Below are 17,318 nucleotides of genomic sequence, written 5' to 3' on the forward strand. Positions count from 1 at the left end.
AGAAGATATTTCCTTGCAAATGTATAAAACTTCATTCGCCGAAGAATTTTGGAGTTCACATGTCCTACAAAAATATGGAAATTGCAAAAAAAAAAAAAAAAAAAAGCCATTATGTTTGTGAAACTTCATTTTCAAAAAAGAATTTTTTTTTAAGAACCAATATCGCTCAAGATTAACGGCCGTCCACCTTGAGAACACCCTTCGTATAAGCTGTTCCCCGCGCGAACTTAAATTTAAAAAATTGGCTCAAGACCGCAAATGTAATTTTTTCTATTGATTTTTGAATACAATTATGCCCATCTATTGTACTTCATACTATTTTGTGAGTGAAAACTGAAATGAAAATTTAGTAAGAAATATGAGTTTTTTTGAACTGGATGAAAATGTTCTCAAGTTTCCGGGCTATACTAAAAATAACTTGCCGATGTTTGTTATGAGAGGTGGGTCTGGATGCGGTGAAGCCCCCCGTGGGTACGCCCCTTGACTTACTTTTTGTATTTAGAAGAAATACAATAATCATAAATTTAAAGAGAAGAAAAAAATACAATCTATAAATTAGTTTTGGAGTTGTCGTTTAACATAAAATACTTTTTCATTAATTTGTACTTTGTGTTAAAACTAGAGATGCAAGGGATCGGAAAAACCCCGGCTTTTTTGAAAAAAAAAATCGATTTTTTCTGCTTCGCTTTTTGGTTGGGAAATTTTGGGCTTTTTTTAAAATTCTGCTTTAAATTGATAAAATAGATTTTGTTTCGCTTCTCTATAACACAAAAAGTCATTTAATTAGTGGTTGATGTCGGTAATAATATAAAACCTCGAAAATAAACCATGAATTTCGAAAAGATATTTCAAACAATTTTACTTCTCAACATATTTACATTATGAATTCCAAAGGATTAACCAATGCATATAATAAGATTTTTTAACCTCCTATATACAAAAGTAAGCAGGGTTGAGAAGAACCATGGTTGTTTTTAAAAATGCCAAAAACTCGTTTTTTTAGGGGGGAGGGGAGTTTAAAGTAGGCTTTTTTGGGGTTTAGATATTTTGCTTTATGTATTTATATTACATATTAACAGAAATAAGTTTCTTCCACCTTGGTGTTATTATGCAACAACGGGGTTATGCTGGAAGAGGTCACATAAGCTTAAAGAAGTCCGGTCAGTAAATTTCTTAAATTCGGAAACTTCCGCCCTAGCCATCGGGAAAATCCCGTCATTACTCTAAATGTAAAACAATAATGGAAAAATCCTGTTATTGCTTTCCATTTAAATTTTAAAGGTCAACGTATCATAATCAGTACGCTAAAACGGGGGTATTAAATTACAAATTTAGTATGTTCATATCATTGAAAGTCCAATCCAAGCTAATGTTGGAAGGTACGTAGGCAATCGATAAATTATGCCAATTTCTATCAATATATTTAAGCAACCGTGGCTTCTTTATAAAACAACAGGCATTCAGGCATGCAGAACTATACAATTTGGTTTCGTTTCGTATGTTCAGGCTTAACTTCCTTACGTAATACCGAGGTTATCAAGGAGAAGACTTTCGCCTAAAGTTACATCCGAACCTCTACTTTGTTTACGCATGCAAGAAGGGTTGTGGTTCAACCGAGAATTGAATATGGGACACCTTAATCAAAAGGTGAAAAGGAAATAAAACTAATGCAGATTGTTTGATGTCTGGAAACGTTACTATGAAGTTCACACGATTCGCAGTTTTCGTTTTTTTTTTTTTGGTTTAAACCAGTTGTTTATTAAAAAAAATAAAAACAGCTGGTGTAAACCAGCCAACCCTAAAAGTAAATACTTCTTTAAATAAAATACACAAATAACTAGCAAAATTCTATGTAGTGTTTTTACTTTAAAATATTCCATACCCTCTTTTTGCAACAAAATAAAATTAAAATTAAACATAAGAGAAAGACTTAGATTTATATAATACACTTACAGGCTGCACATCTAGAGCTTTTGGTTCTGTATATTCTTGAAATTATATAGTTTTGTATGACCACCCTCACGGTGTACTCAGTCCTCAAGTTGTCTGAACTTCAACAAGAGGGATTCAACATATGAAGGGTGTGAGGCAAGAACATGGTAACCCACAATTTTACTATTTTAAGAAATTAGAAATTTTCTGCTGCACAATCCATTTTGAAAGTCAGAAAGCTGATTTTTCACATAAGACTATACATGAAGGACTAAACGAAGGGGTATGCGTTGCTGTCTATCTGCTCCATGACTCACAATTGAAAATTTGTTGGTTACCATGTTCTTGGCTCACGCCCTTCATATTAGGGTTGGCAAAAACCATGGTTTTTACCTTTAAAAAAAAAACAGTTTTTTTTGTTTAAATAATTTACTCTACGTATTTATATTCGATATGGACAGAAATTTGCTTGTTTCGCCTTGGTGTTATTATGCAACAACAAGGTTATGCTGGAAGGGGTCACACAAGGTAAAGCGGAATCCAAACCGTTTCTCGGCTTACATCCAAAAGAAATTGTCCATTTGGACACTAAACCGGGACTAATTGGTCACAAATGCTATTGCCGACTCACTCACGAAGGATTCCTGATAAAAATACGTTGTACTGATCTTTACATAGACCTACTTGTTAATATAATTGTCAACAGTCATTTCAGAAGGACAAAACGATAAACAATTACACAAGTAAAATCATTATACAGAATTATATACAAATCGGGAAACTTCCGCCTTAGCCATTGGGAAAATCCTGCTATTACTTTAAATGTATTTGTATGTAAAATTTTAAGGTCAACGTATCATAATCACTACACTAAAACTGAAATATTAAATTACAAACTTGGTATGTAGATATCATTCAATAAAATAAAAACCAAGTCAAATCCAAGTTGATGTTGGAAGCTACGTAGGCAGTTGATAAATTTTGCCAATTTCTATCAATATATTTAAGCAACCGTGGCTTCTTTATAAAACAACAGGCATTCATTCAAGTAGAAATATATAATTTGGTTTCATTTCGTATGTTTAGGCTTAACATCCTTATGAAATACCAAGATTATCACGGAGAAGACTTTCGCTTAAAGGGACACCTCGAATCTCTACTTGGTTTACACTTGAAAGATGAGTTGTGGTTCGACAGAGAATTGAACACGGGACCCCTTGATTAAAAGGTGAAAAGTAGATAAACGTAATGCGGATGGTATGATATGTGAAACGTCACCATGAAATTCACACGATTTAAAGCATTTTTCATTCTTTTTTGGTTTAAACCAGATTCTTTTTTAAACAGGCGGTTTAAACCACCTTGGTTTAAACCAATCAACTCTGCTTCATATCATTACCGAACTCTCCCACCCCACCACCACCCAAAAAAAGGACTACGGAACATATTTAAGTTAAGATAAATACAACTGCACAACAAACATGACTGAGTGGAGCTTTTGCGCTTCTATCGGGAAGTTCGGGATTCAACCCAGCATTCGACCATTCTGACAAAGCTTTTCTTCATTCCATCTGGGAAGTAGAAATAGTGCGTGTACTGTGAGTTGGCCGACTTCCTTTCTTATTGTTTTTAAATCGTTATTATTACTAATTACCAGCAGTGACGGTTTTCCGAAGGTTAGAGGGATGGTCTTTCGGACTGAAGCCTGTTCCCCAAAATTACGGAATGTCTAAAACAAAGGAAATATCTATTAGTTATGCCTTTACTCATAAACTTTAAGCTCCCGTCAAATAAAAATTACGAATGTTTAGAAAAACTAAACATTAGTAAGACAAACCCCTCCCAAAATACTCTTCTAAATCTGCCACTGATTCCCAGTATAAAATGATCTTCAAGGTTGTATTCGGAAGATTATCGCTAAATATATAAACGAAATGAAATACTGTATTAGTTATGCCTGTACTCATAAACTTCAAGCTCCTCCCAAATAAAATTCGGACATTTTAGAAAACGAAACAATCAGAGAAACCCCTCCCAAAGTACTTTTTTCAATCCGCTACTGATTATTTGTATAAATTAGTATTCAAGATTGTATCCGGAAAATTATTGCTAAATCGTTGCACAGCTACAGTATAACAGAAATGTGGAAGTACGGTTTGACGGATATATTGAAAAACGTACACTTTGACGGATATATAGAGAAACATAAGTTTAACTTTTGCGCTAGAAGCTAGAGTACTAAGCTCTTAGAAATGAAACACGGATGACAAACTATAATGATCTAGAGAAGAAAAAAATGTCGATAACTCAAAAGTTAAATAGCCTATGAAATTGCCCTCAAATACTACATTCTTTATGTTAGCTTTAATTCATAAAACATGTGCTCCATCCATCTTGATGGTGAATTTCAGAGTGAAATATGGCATTTAGGTCATGGAATACTTATCTAACTATAGAATATACTATAAGAAAGCTATTTAGATAGAAAAATCATGAAAATGAAAAAAGCCAAAATTTCCAAAATTCTCGTTTTTTTCCCAAAAAAGCCGGCTTTTTATGTGAAAAAAAACATCGATTCAAAAAAGCCGGCTTTTTGCATCTCTAGTTAAAACATAATACAGTACAATTTTAACTTGTATAAGGGGAAATGGGCTACATTTTATCTAATGCTTCAATCTTATAATAATAATAATAATAATTGAGCTGAGCGAAGCGAAGCTCTTATACTCGGGTTAGCCGTTTGGTTGTCCGCGAACTCCTCCTAGACCGTTTGGCCGATCTCAACCAAACTTAGCACGCTGATAGAGTATGTCGTGCTGAGTGACAACATAGGTCGAAATAAAAAATCCGATGTACCATCGAGGAATAATCACCGAAAAACGCTTCCTCCTAGACCGTTTGGCCGATCTCAACCAAACTTAGCACGCTGATAGAGTATGTCGTGCTGAGTGACAACATAGGTCGAAATAAAAAATCCGATGTATCATCGAGGAATAATCACCGAAAAACGCTTCCTGATTACGTAGTTTAAGCTCGCTCAGCTCATTTCATTGCAATCGGGTATATCCATTGCATTCCTAGTTGAGCTGAGCGAAGCGAAGCTCTTATACTCGGGTTAGCCGTTTGGTTGTCCGCGAACTCCTCCTAGACCGTTTGGCCGATCTCAACCAAACTTGGCTGATAGAGTATGTCGTGCTGAGTGACAACATAGTTCGAAATAAAAAATCCGATGTACCATCGAGGAATAATCACCGAAAAACGCTTCCTCCTAGACCGTTTGGCCGATCTCAACCAAACTTAGCACGCTGATAGAGTATGTCGTGCTGAGTGACAACATAGGTCGAAATCAAAAATCCGATGTACCATCGAGGAATAATCACCGAAAAACGCTTACTCCTAGACCGTTTGGCCAATCTCAACCAAACTTAGCACGCTGATTGAGTATGTCGTGCTGAGTGACAACATAGGTCGAAATCAAAAATCCGATGTACCATCGAGGAATAATCACCGAAAAACGCTTCCTGATTACGTAGTTTAAGCTCGCTCAGCTCATTTCATTGCAATCGGGTATATCCATTGCATTCATAGTAATAATAATAATAATAATAATAATAATAATAATAATAATAATAATAATAATAATAATAATAATAATAATAATAATAATAATAATAATAATAATTAGAGAGCGGATTTTAAGGTGCAGCTCCTTGTAATATGCCATTACAGTCTAATGTGATGATGTTTTTAATAGGAGGGTGCCCGAAATTTTTTGCACCGACTGTACTTGACGTTTAACAAAAAATTTCTGGCTGTTCATATAATTCGTAATTTTGTTTGTTATTCTATTTCAAATTAACCTGGAAAGCTGTAAAATATTCATTAGGAATCATAGTTTTGGGAATCAATATCTTTATTTATATATTAAATTAGTTATAAGTCTTGTATATGGATATGTAAATGGATTATTACAATTCTTACGGTGTCAGTGCGATCTGAAAATATAGGTCCACCATTGGACGGAACTTTTCCAATAAATAACCAATCTAAAATTCGACAGAATTTTCAGGACCACCCTTAACCTCTCTTTTAGATATCTAGGTCCTTCTGAAATCTAGTTTAATCCAGATTTTACCAAATTTTATTCGTTTCAAAGCCCCACCGCCAAAAATGCTTTGTTTTGATTGGAGGATTCACCCACGCTATGATGTTAGAGCGCGATTACTACGATTCCTGCCTAGAATTTTGCTGAAGACACCAGATCCAGATCTTCCCAGCTCAGAAAAGTAGAAATGAGCTAGAAAAGCTGCATTAACAAGGTAAATTTAGTTTGATAATTGAATAAATACCGTCCAGGAAGCTATGGAACCATAATTTGCTAAATTTCACAGTAAAAAACCGGACTGAAGAACTGAAAATAGGAAGTGTAATTCAGTGACGCCATGTTTTGCCGATATCATTAGTGATGGACAGGTTCTACGAAGTGCATCAGTTTGCTAGTTGTTCTTAAATATCCACAGACAGTTTCGGAAGATTAGTGTTTTCTCCCTTAAAATATTTTTATCCTTAAAATTATTCCTTTTAGAGTTACGTAAGGCCTGCCCCACTGCCGTTTGTGTTCGTGTATGTAGTGGATGTGATTTCTTTTTGTACTTATTTAGTAGTAACATGGCGGTATTTAATTTCTTTGTAGTTAGGATAGTGATCATAATGCACGTGTAAAGTTTCAGGAGGGCTCCTGTCTACTCCCAACTTGGGGGTACGGCTTCCAGCAGGGATGGGTTGAAAGTATAGTTGTCATAAGGTTCTTTTCCCTTCAGGAAAGGGGCATATATTTCTCAATAAATAGTTTGGGTATTAACTAAACAGTTTAAGAATGTGATTTAGTGAATACAAGGGCCAGTTGGCCCTGTTCCTTTCTTTCCCTTTCCTTTCGTAACCGATAGAGCCGATTTTAAAGAAAATGGTGAAATCTGAATGTTGTTTATGTGAGTAAGTAGTAATGATTAATATGTATTATAACATGTATTAATGTAGTGTGTAGTATGGATGTGGCATGTATGTGTTTGTAATGTAGTATTATTAGTAGTGATTGTAGTTAAGTGATGGAAGAGTGTGTGAAATAATGAAGTATGGACAGTGTATCATTCGTATTCGATCAATAGCTAAACGCAACATATCGATCTATAGTAATATCCGAAAATGAGAGTGTCATAGTAACAAAATTTCCGTGTACAAGGTCACATTCAGTGGTTCAAGGGTTGATCATATCGTCGCTATCCCCCTAGTGTCAAAATTCAGTACTAACCGTCATTCTTATGTCGATGCTCTTAGTGATTTAGTTTCCATGGAATTGACCTTTCTTTTCGAAATAAAACCTAGTAGATATAATTCCCAGCCCAAATGCATATACAGTTAGGTTAAGTGATCCAAAATTAATATTTTCTGAAAATTACAACATTCTACTTAGTCTAGAAATCGAAATATTTAAGTAAATAAACAATACGTAAATTCTTAACAGAAGTCGGACGATATGATGCTAGTTTTTCGCTTTGAAATTATATTAAATGTTCATTTTTTTCTTCTGTGGCTGCAGAATAATTTCATTCTTGTCAGAATTTTATAAAATTGAATAATATCGCGGAGAACTCTACTTTCTGTGAACATACATACATATTTTTTTTACATGAAGCTACGAAGTATAACATAGTATTGTTTGCGTGGTAAGGGAGTCTTGAGTTCGAGGGATGTTTTGTGTGGTGGCCGGAACATGAAATGTTGGCAATGATTTATAGATTTAGAAGTATATGACGAAGTGTGCATATAGTCTGGGTGTAATTAAAGAAATAGGGTGTTTATGAAATACGACGTCGTAATAAAAGAATAAAATGATAGTATGAATATATTGTGAAACGAAATGAATGAGAGGACACCCACATATACATATATATATATAGATATAGATATATAAGCCCAGTTTATGATTAGTCACGTTTCGGTAAAAAGAATAGATATATATATTTAAGGATTATGTATAGCTAGCAACATCTCGGGTTCTGGCCCCTACACCGGAGCATCCTGCGAACATGTGGGTGAGATATTGCCGGACTATGTTAGTGCTTAATAGCTTAATTTGTTATTGCAGTCGTATTCGTTCATAATAATCTCGTTTAATAATATTTGTAGCATCATATAATCGCTGACTGGACATATTTACTAATCAATTATGTAAACACAATAGTCGTTACACATCGGGGCTGTAGTGAATTATAGTTTTCGGTCGGTTTTAAAATAGAATATCTTGCTCCGTGAGATTTTTTTTCTTCACTTTACCTACTCGGGCTAGCTTACAATATTCATGGAGACGACAGCTCTGACAGGGTTACAGAATCAAAACAATTAGTTATTGAAAGTTATTTTCCCGTACCCGGGCATCGACCCCTCCCTCCTTGAATATTTTCGTTTTCTTTTCTTAGTTTTCAAACTAGATAGTGATGGAAATTAATCGATGCCTCAGAATTTAGCGCATTCTGCGAAGGGGAGCTATCGGTGGAGTTTGGCAATGGAAATCACCGATCCAAAATCCAGTTTATTTAATTTTTTTTATTTTGGCAAATTCTCATTAGGGATATCTTAGCTATTACTCTAATTTCATTACTATTCTGGATTCTTTTACCTTCCGAGAGGTCGGATGATTTTTTTTCCTTTTGAAATTCTAAATTAGCGCCTTCTCTAACCTTCCGGGGGATTCCGGGATCTTCAAGGACTCAACCGGATACAGCGAGGAGGGGAATTTCCTTAAAGCTTTCGTCTTTCTGAAAATTCCCTTGCGGGCATAGACTAGTTGTGTGTTTGGAGATAACTTTTGAGTTTACGTATTTAAGTAAACCAACCTTTTTTTGGCATAAAAGAGAATATTTGGTTATAGTATGTTGTATACGTAAATTCGACCACTTATCTTTCGTAGTTGTAGTGTTCTGTCTCCTCTCTTTTTACCTATACTTCTTCTACTTTTTTCTAGAGTTTTTTTAAATTTCAACCTCCCCCCCAGATTTTGAACTTGTCGCTTATAATTTATTTAACGTACAACTCTGATCTGAAATTACCAGCTGAGACGTTGCAAGACACAATTCATGGATAGAGTAGATAGTGATTGGGTCCTCCATCACATTTTGACCTATTGCCAAAATGAATAACGACTTTATATTTGACTACACTTCAATTACGTTCTTTCACCGTCGTTCCTCTAAGTTTTTTTTAATCCATTGGTCACTTTCCTTCCGTTTTGGTTTTCGTTTATCTTGTAGTTAACCTGGGCCCAGAAATTGTATTTTGGTTTATCTATTTATATCTTTAGGAATGTTCTGTGTTACGTGCCTGCCTCACAAAGTTTTTTTCTATTCATGCACGAATTGACTATATGAAAGTTAAAATTTATAGACGCGCGGTATTAGGTAAAAAAATCAATTCTTTTTTCATATGTAATGTCGAAAGTCATTTGTTTTTCTTGTACAATGTTTGCAACCTTTTTTGAAATTATTGTTGGGGTTATTACTTCAAATGTGTGCGCATTTATTAAATATAAATATATATATAGAGATAAATGAATACGTCGAAATGTACATGTGCTTAGTATGTGAATATGATGTTAAAGTAAAAGTATGATATTAAATGTATTATATAGATATATGTAAGAGCGCTCGTGTCTGTCCCCCCAGACGTGTATTGGTTGCTATAGTTTACAAGTAAGTTTCCGACGAATATAATAATATAGATTTTTGTCAAGAATACCGCCGTGCACTCAAATAATTTTCCTTTCTTCTGGATAGATGTAAATCATAACTTATGTAATCATTATTTAATGGCATGTATTAAGAAGTAACGGCAGGTCTAAATGTAACCCACATCATAATGAATATTATTCCTGAGCTACCAACCTAAAACCATTGTGGAAAGTGTACCTTTAATCCCTCTCACCTGCATATGTATCCTATGACTTGACCAGTGTTTTTCCTTGATTTAAATCAATTATACTCCTTACACCTGTGGAAGATCATCTCAAATTCGAACTATATATATATACATACACAAAAGTGATCCTGGATAAATGAAAGGTCTCATGACGTGTCCCAGTGATGAACAAGTAACTCAAATTTACCTGATTAATAAATTTGTGAATGGACTGACTAAGAGGAGAAGTATCCTCTGGCGGAAAGTGATTTTAAAATCCCTAGATGGGTATAAACGTCGCAGTATGCGAGTGCAGACGTAAACTGCTAATAGTCACAAATTAAATATAGTTGATGAATGGTTTTTATAAACCAATAGTTATATATATATATATATATATATATATATATATATATATATATATATATATATATATATATATATATATATAGATAGATAGATAGATAGATAGATAGATAGATAGATAGATATGTATAAACACAAACTAAGTTAAATGGAGCGGAATATTTTGGACGCTACGAGTAGTGCGCGATCTGTGATTTGAACGCTCGGAATTATTAATATTTTATTGCTCAATGTGAAGTAGAGACTCGTGAGTTCTATTACACCTAAAAGTTTATTCTTTTCCTTCTTTTTTGTCCATTTTTTTAAAGTGAAATAAGTGTCTTCTTTGCGTATGTCGCAAATCGTAATTTTGCTTTAGGATGCCTAAGATATAATACATGTAATTATTTTTTTTCTTTCCATTTGTCAATATGATCAAATATATAATGACTTACTAAAGTATAACTCTATGTATTCTATTGATATATAACCAAGAACTTGTGCTTTTAATATTTTCTTTATAATTATTTTTTCACTATGAATGTAATAAAGTATTTGTACCTTTGTAGTTAGTTGGTTTCCTTTAAACATATATACACTGTCCTGAGTGAGTGAGCGTGTGAATGCATGATAGATTTAAGTAATTTTAGTGATATCATTTGTTATATTAACATGTATAATATATGTGTCATGTTTTAATATATGTGTTAAGGTAAATAACCTAGGTCATGAAGGACCGCAACTAACGGTTTAAATCGGCTCTAGGAGTGAAACGAAAATAGCAGGATGAGCCTAAATACGACATCTTTCTTCCAGGAAGTTGAAACCCTTATTGATACGATACATAAATTTATATTGAGTTTACAACTTTGATATTTTTTTTTCTTGGCTAACTCATATGTGTGGTCGATCCTAGAGATACTGGATGGTTATCAATCATTGTTTGGAATAACTCTACGAAGAATAATTTCGATTTTCTCCTTTCCTGGTCTAGGTGTGGGCAACCCCACAAACGTGGTGCCTGGAGCTAGGTCGGGGTGGTATGGAGGAACATGTGTTTATTTCGAAGCATTCTAAAATTGATTAATCGTTAATAACATTTAAAATGATTCATCTTTCAACAACTTTCTGGACTTCTCCCTATATTCCCGGAATTATCCAGTAATCTATTTCGTATTAAATTACTCTATTTGTTTTCTTTCTTTTTCCTCCCTTTTCCTACCTCCTTCTTTTACCCTTCTACTTTCTTCTTTTTCTTTTCCTATTTCTGAATGAAAGAAAACGGAGTCATGACTGAGAGCAGTCGCTATTGGCGCGGTCAATAAGTTGTTTCGATAAGTTTCTTCGGAAGTCCGATGTGGGATAATTAACCATGAGATGAGTATGCATTGAGGGACGAACAATAACAAGAAAGTTTATTGAATTTTACTTTATTGGAAAATAATCATGATTTCAATTAGTAGGTGTTGTTTAGTAATCGCCCTCGTTAAAAAAATTAAATTTAGCGACTCCTCTACTCTACATGCAGTTCCACTTCTTCGTTTACTCTTTTTTTTACCGTTTTCTTTCATCCTTTTCTAAAAATGTAGTTGTTATAAAAACCAAAGTTCAAAATATGTATTTCCGGGCATAAAACGAACTGAAATGAACACATTTTATTGCACCTTTTAGTGAATATGCACCTTGTTTGCTAGATTAATAAAAATTCTTTTTCTCTTATTTCTTTTAGCCTTCAGCACCTTTATTATCCCTTTTCTCTCTCTTTTTTTTTTAAATGAACGGAACAATATGTTTTATTTTCAATCTAGTTTACACATAACTTTCCATAAATTTAGACGCAATCTTGACGGATTTGCTAGGGATAAATTTGAACTGAATTTGCGAAACAATCCCGACATAGAAAACTTTGCAACGTCAACCAAACTTGCTGTCCATGTGCTTATAAGGTATGTACCACTGGTTTCCGTTTATATCGAGCGAAGAGTCTCCGCATACAAGGATCTTCTGAGCTCCAAGTGACAAAAACTAACATTCGGAAACATAGAAATGTGCATAACCAGGTTTAACCAGTTTCTGAAAACCAAGTAGTATGTAACGGTTTCTCAAGCCACAATACTGCTAATTAAAGTTTTCTTTTTTAAAATTCCGAGTTGATTTTAACCACAGTTTTATTATAAGAATGTTGATTGTTGTACAAGTTTAGGACTTAAGAAAAACAATTTTCCAATTTATGTCCAATGTTTATAGCCAAGATTTTAACAATATTTGCTGGTGTAATGAATAAAGAATGTTCATGTAACTGTATACTATAGAACTTAATAAAAGTTTCCTATTAGCACATTTTTGCACCCTAAAATCCGGTCAATAATAATAATAATAATAATAATAATAATAATAATAATAATAATAATAATGTTTAAATGTTTATTAGGGACAAACAGGTACAGCCACAAAGTGCCCCCAAGAAAGATTATACAAATATAGGGCGCTTACATTTAAACATAACATAAAAATGAAACATGCAAAAAAAAAAATGCAATGGGTATTACAGATGAACATATAATAAAAATCATAATGAAAAAATAAATAAACATAATTATCATCTCAAGTACATCTCAAACAAAGTACAGTCAGTCATGAGACTAAAATAATAACATATTGATATGAGTATACAATAGGGGAAAAAGTATATAGCATATTAAAAAGGAACATATATATAGTCATAAAGTTACAAATGAAAATACATGAAAATCATAAAAGAATATAAGCGTAATTTTCAAATCAATTGACACCTTAAGTAAAGTACACTCATTCAAAAGACAGAAATGAAAAATAATAACATAAGTATACCAAAGAATACAAAATAAGCATATGGCATGTAAAACTAACAACTAAGATAAAAAAAGAAAAAAAGAAGAAGTGTAGTATCCAAAAAAGGAAACAAGGGTAAAAGAGAAAAAAGATAATAGGAAAAGAGAAAGTTAAAAAGAGAGAATGAGAAAAACAACCAAAAACCTAAAAACAAAAAATCTCAAATGGCACCTTACAAGTTAAGGAGAAAAAAATTATATATCCTTTAGAATTTTAATTAATTGTGAACGGATTTTAACAAAATTACTTTGAAAGATATCTATAGCATAGTAACACTTATTGGCTGTATCTATTGTTTTATAAATTGAACATTTCAGGGCAGGAACATTCGAAATAAAAGGTACAAAATTTCTAACATTGCGATATGGAATTCTTATGGGCCATAGACCATCAATAGAAAAGACACCTTGAAGAATATTATGAAAGAAACTCAAATCAAAAATACACCGCCTATCAGTTAGAGGTAACAGATAAAGCTCTTTAGATATACAAAACAAACTCATATCTTTGAAGTTTTTAAACTTCCATCGTAAGCAAGCCAAAAAAATGTTTTGAACAGATTCTATAGCATTTACAAAATACTTAGTTTCACTATTCCAGATAACAGTGCCGTACTCCAAATGGGATCGCACGTTGCAAATATACAAAGTCTTACAGGTGTTGACATTCGAAAAATTACGACATAGACATTTTAACATAGCTAAGTTCTTCCTAGCCTTAGAGGTTATTACCTGTAAATGCTTGTTGAATAATAACTTGTTATCTAAAATTATTCCTAAATCCTTGGCATAGGCTCCAAAATCGATTCTCTGTTTACCGACTGTGTAATTATACAAAAGATAAGTTTTCCTTGAGAAAGTTATACCTTTAGTTTTGGTAATATTCAAAGGCAAAAACTTGTTTTCAGACCACTTGACCACTAATTCAATATTATCTTGTAAGGTTACTCGATCTTGAACGGTTTTAATTTCTTTAAAAAAAATTTATGTCATCGGCATACATCAAATATCTACAATTTAACTTCTCAGGTAGGTCATTTACATACAACAAAAACAACAACGGACCAAGATTAGAGCCTTGAGGCACACCAGATGTTATATTATGAATAGAAGACATGTAGCAGTTATACCTTACTTTGAATTTCCTATTATTTAAGTACGAATCTAGCCACTTTATTATTTGATTCGATAAGTTGTATTTATACAACTTAATAAGTGATGAGGTAATTTGTCAAAAACTTTGGCGAAATCAAAGTAAATAACATCTGTCTGACCACCCGATCGAATAACAGAAAAGAAACCTTGAACAAAGCATGCCAAATTTGTAATAACTGATTTACCATTTATAAACCCATGTTGATTTATGTCTAACTGATCACGTACAACATTATACAAGTAGTTGTACATTATTTTTTCAAAAATTTTAGGAATAACATTCATTATAGAAATTGGTCTATAATCATTAATTTTGTCACCTTTAGTCTTAGGTATTGGTGTTACGGCTACAATTTTCCAGGCTTCAGGATAAATATTTTAATTTAAACTCCAATTAAACAAATATGCTAGCACTGGTGAAATTACCTCAGCTACACCTTTTATAATAAAAACAGGTATTCCATCTATACCTGACGCAGATTTAGTCTTTAAGGATTTAATAGCATCTCTTACTTTTCTAGTTGTAATAGGAGGTATTTTCATTTCACAGAAAGTTTCTGATGATGTTGAATAATTATTTGTATTGATAATATTTGGAAATGTCTGGTAGACTAATGCGAAGTACTCTGCAAATAAATTTGCCAACGACTCACATTTGGTAACCAAAGAATCATTTACTACAATTCCAGTTGCAGTCTTGTTTTCACCCGTAGATATATATCTCCAAAATTTCTCAGAATTGCTTTTTAATTGATTCTCCATTTTAATATAGTGAATACGTGTGTTATCTTTTAATTGAGTCTTAAAAGCCTTGCGGTAATTAGCAAATAATACATAGTCTTCACGATTTAATGTAATTTTATACTTTTTGTGTGCTAAATGCTTTGCTTTTAATAAAGAAACAGATTTTTTGGAGTATCAACAAGGATATTTAGATGTTCTTGGCCTAGATTTCGGAATATTTGTTTCCATAGCTAATACAATTGCTTTTTGCTTTTTCAAAATCCAAAACAGCTTCATTTATATCTGGTTTTAACAAGATATTATACCAATCTATATTAGCCAGTTGTTGATATAATGCATAATAATCACCTCCAACAAGTTGAAAACGTTCAGAGAACTTATTTATTTTACAACCTTAGGTAAAAACACAACGACTTCAATCGGATAATGAAAAGTATCAGGATAGACCATGCACTGATTAGTTTTTCTTGACATAGAAATAGCATTTGTGATAACAAGATCAAGAGCAGAAACTAAATGTTCAACACACAGGTTAGTATTTTCCAGAAAAACAGACAATTGCTGAAACTTCAATTTGGAATAATAATGTGTTCCTAGAAGCTGTTCATTATTTAACCAATCAACTTTGGATATATGGAAATCTCCAAGAATCAGTATATCATTTTCCAAAGGATTCAACCTACTAGAAATATGGTTCAAATAATTTTCAAAATTCACAGGGGGAAAAAGTTGGTTGAAAATAAGCACACGATATTAAGAGATTATTTCTAGTATTACATTTTAGTTCAATCCACACACATTCACTTATAAGTTCAAGATCAGGCCTGCGATTCACCATGAAGTTTTTCCTTATTGCTATCAAAAATCCACCACCTCTTTGACATGACTTTTCACTATATAGTCTGTCGGCTCTAAAACATGTATAGGTATCTGGAAATAATCGTAGTCTCTATGAATATCGGATAACCATGTTTCTGTTACTGCGATTATATCATATTCACAATCAGAAATTGAAGAGAAAAAAACACTACTTTTAGTTCTAAGTCCACGAACATTTTGATACCAAATTTTAAGGTTTAGGTTCACCATGCTTAGTAGGAGAATTATGATTAGTAACTTCGCCATAATTCCGCAATCTACCATAGAAAGGACCTATGAGAATACCTGTAGGCCACACTTTAGGATCGTTAATTCGGGAAAAATCTAATTCATTCACCTCTATATGAAAGGAAGAGTAAGAATTATGTTTAGTCTTCAATCTGGTGCAAACCACTTCTTTCACATTGAGTTCCTTAACAATTCCATCAACTTTTTCACTAGTAACTAACGGGTTAAGTCTTGTTACAAACAGTGCTTTTCTTCTTGATTTAGATACCAGGTTTGAATTACCTGAGCCACAGCCAACGGTGAGTTTCCTTGGTTGTCTCTGGGAATCTGAAATCGGCAAATTGTTAGCTCTCAGAGCTTGAAATGGTTTATTACTTTTGGATCTTACTTGAGACCACAGTCAAGGTGTTAATTTAGAGGATATTTGCTCATCTTTTCCAGTTTCACTATTATCTGTTAAATTTGGGAAATTATTTTGATCATTGATATTAGGAGTCGTGTAAATTCTTGTTCAAAATCCTGGCTAGAAGTTGAAATCTTACGGATGTACACTTGTTCTCCAATTAACAAACCTCTCAACAAAGAGTTTTCTTTCCTCAAACTTACAATTTCATTTTTAAGTTCAAAAAGTTCATGTAAAAGTTCACTCTTGATCTTGTTTACACTAAATTCAAGTAATTTTGATATCATTTCAAAGTCCATAGAAGAACCCTTACAACAAGATAACTCATCATCTTGTCTCTTTTCATTTTCAGAGATACGTAGTTGCGTACCACTAGTTGAACTATCACAAACAAAAAAATATATTTTTGAACACAAGCATTACATTTAAATTCACTCAATTGGATATGTTTCTTTTTACTAATTTGTTCAAAACAAGCTGCGTGACATTTTCTTTGACAAGTATTACATTTAACAGTCTTCTGCTTTCCATATATACATTGATTACATTATGGACAATCATCTGCTAAAGGTGCCATTTAATATAAACATAATAACACTAAAAAAAGGAAAAGAGAAAACAATAAAAGCAATGAACGCACACACAGACGTACAAAAGACTCCAAACGGCCAAAAAGGAATCTGTTCACAAATTAAATAATAAAAAAAAATCAGCTTCTCGACCTGTCAGAGGATCTAAAATCACTGAAGACCTCACAAGAACAGAGATGGAAAGATCCATGCTTAGCCACCATAGAGCTCTGCTGCGAGATA

Source organism: Thermobia domestica, chromosome 13, assembly GCF_964235325.1.
Source record: "Thermobia domestica chromosome 13, izTheDome1.hap1.1, whole genome shotgun sequence".
In the NCBI taxonomy this organism is placed as follows: Eukaryota; Metazoa; Arthropoda; class Insecta; order Zygentoma; family Lepismatidae; genus Thermobia; species Thermobia domestica.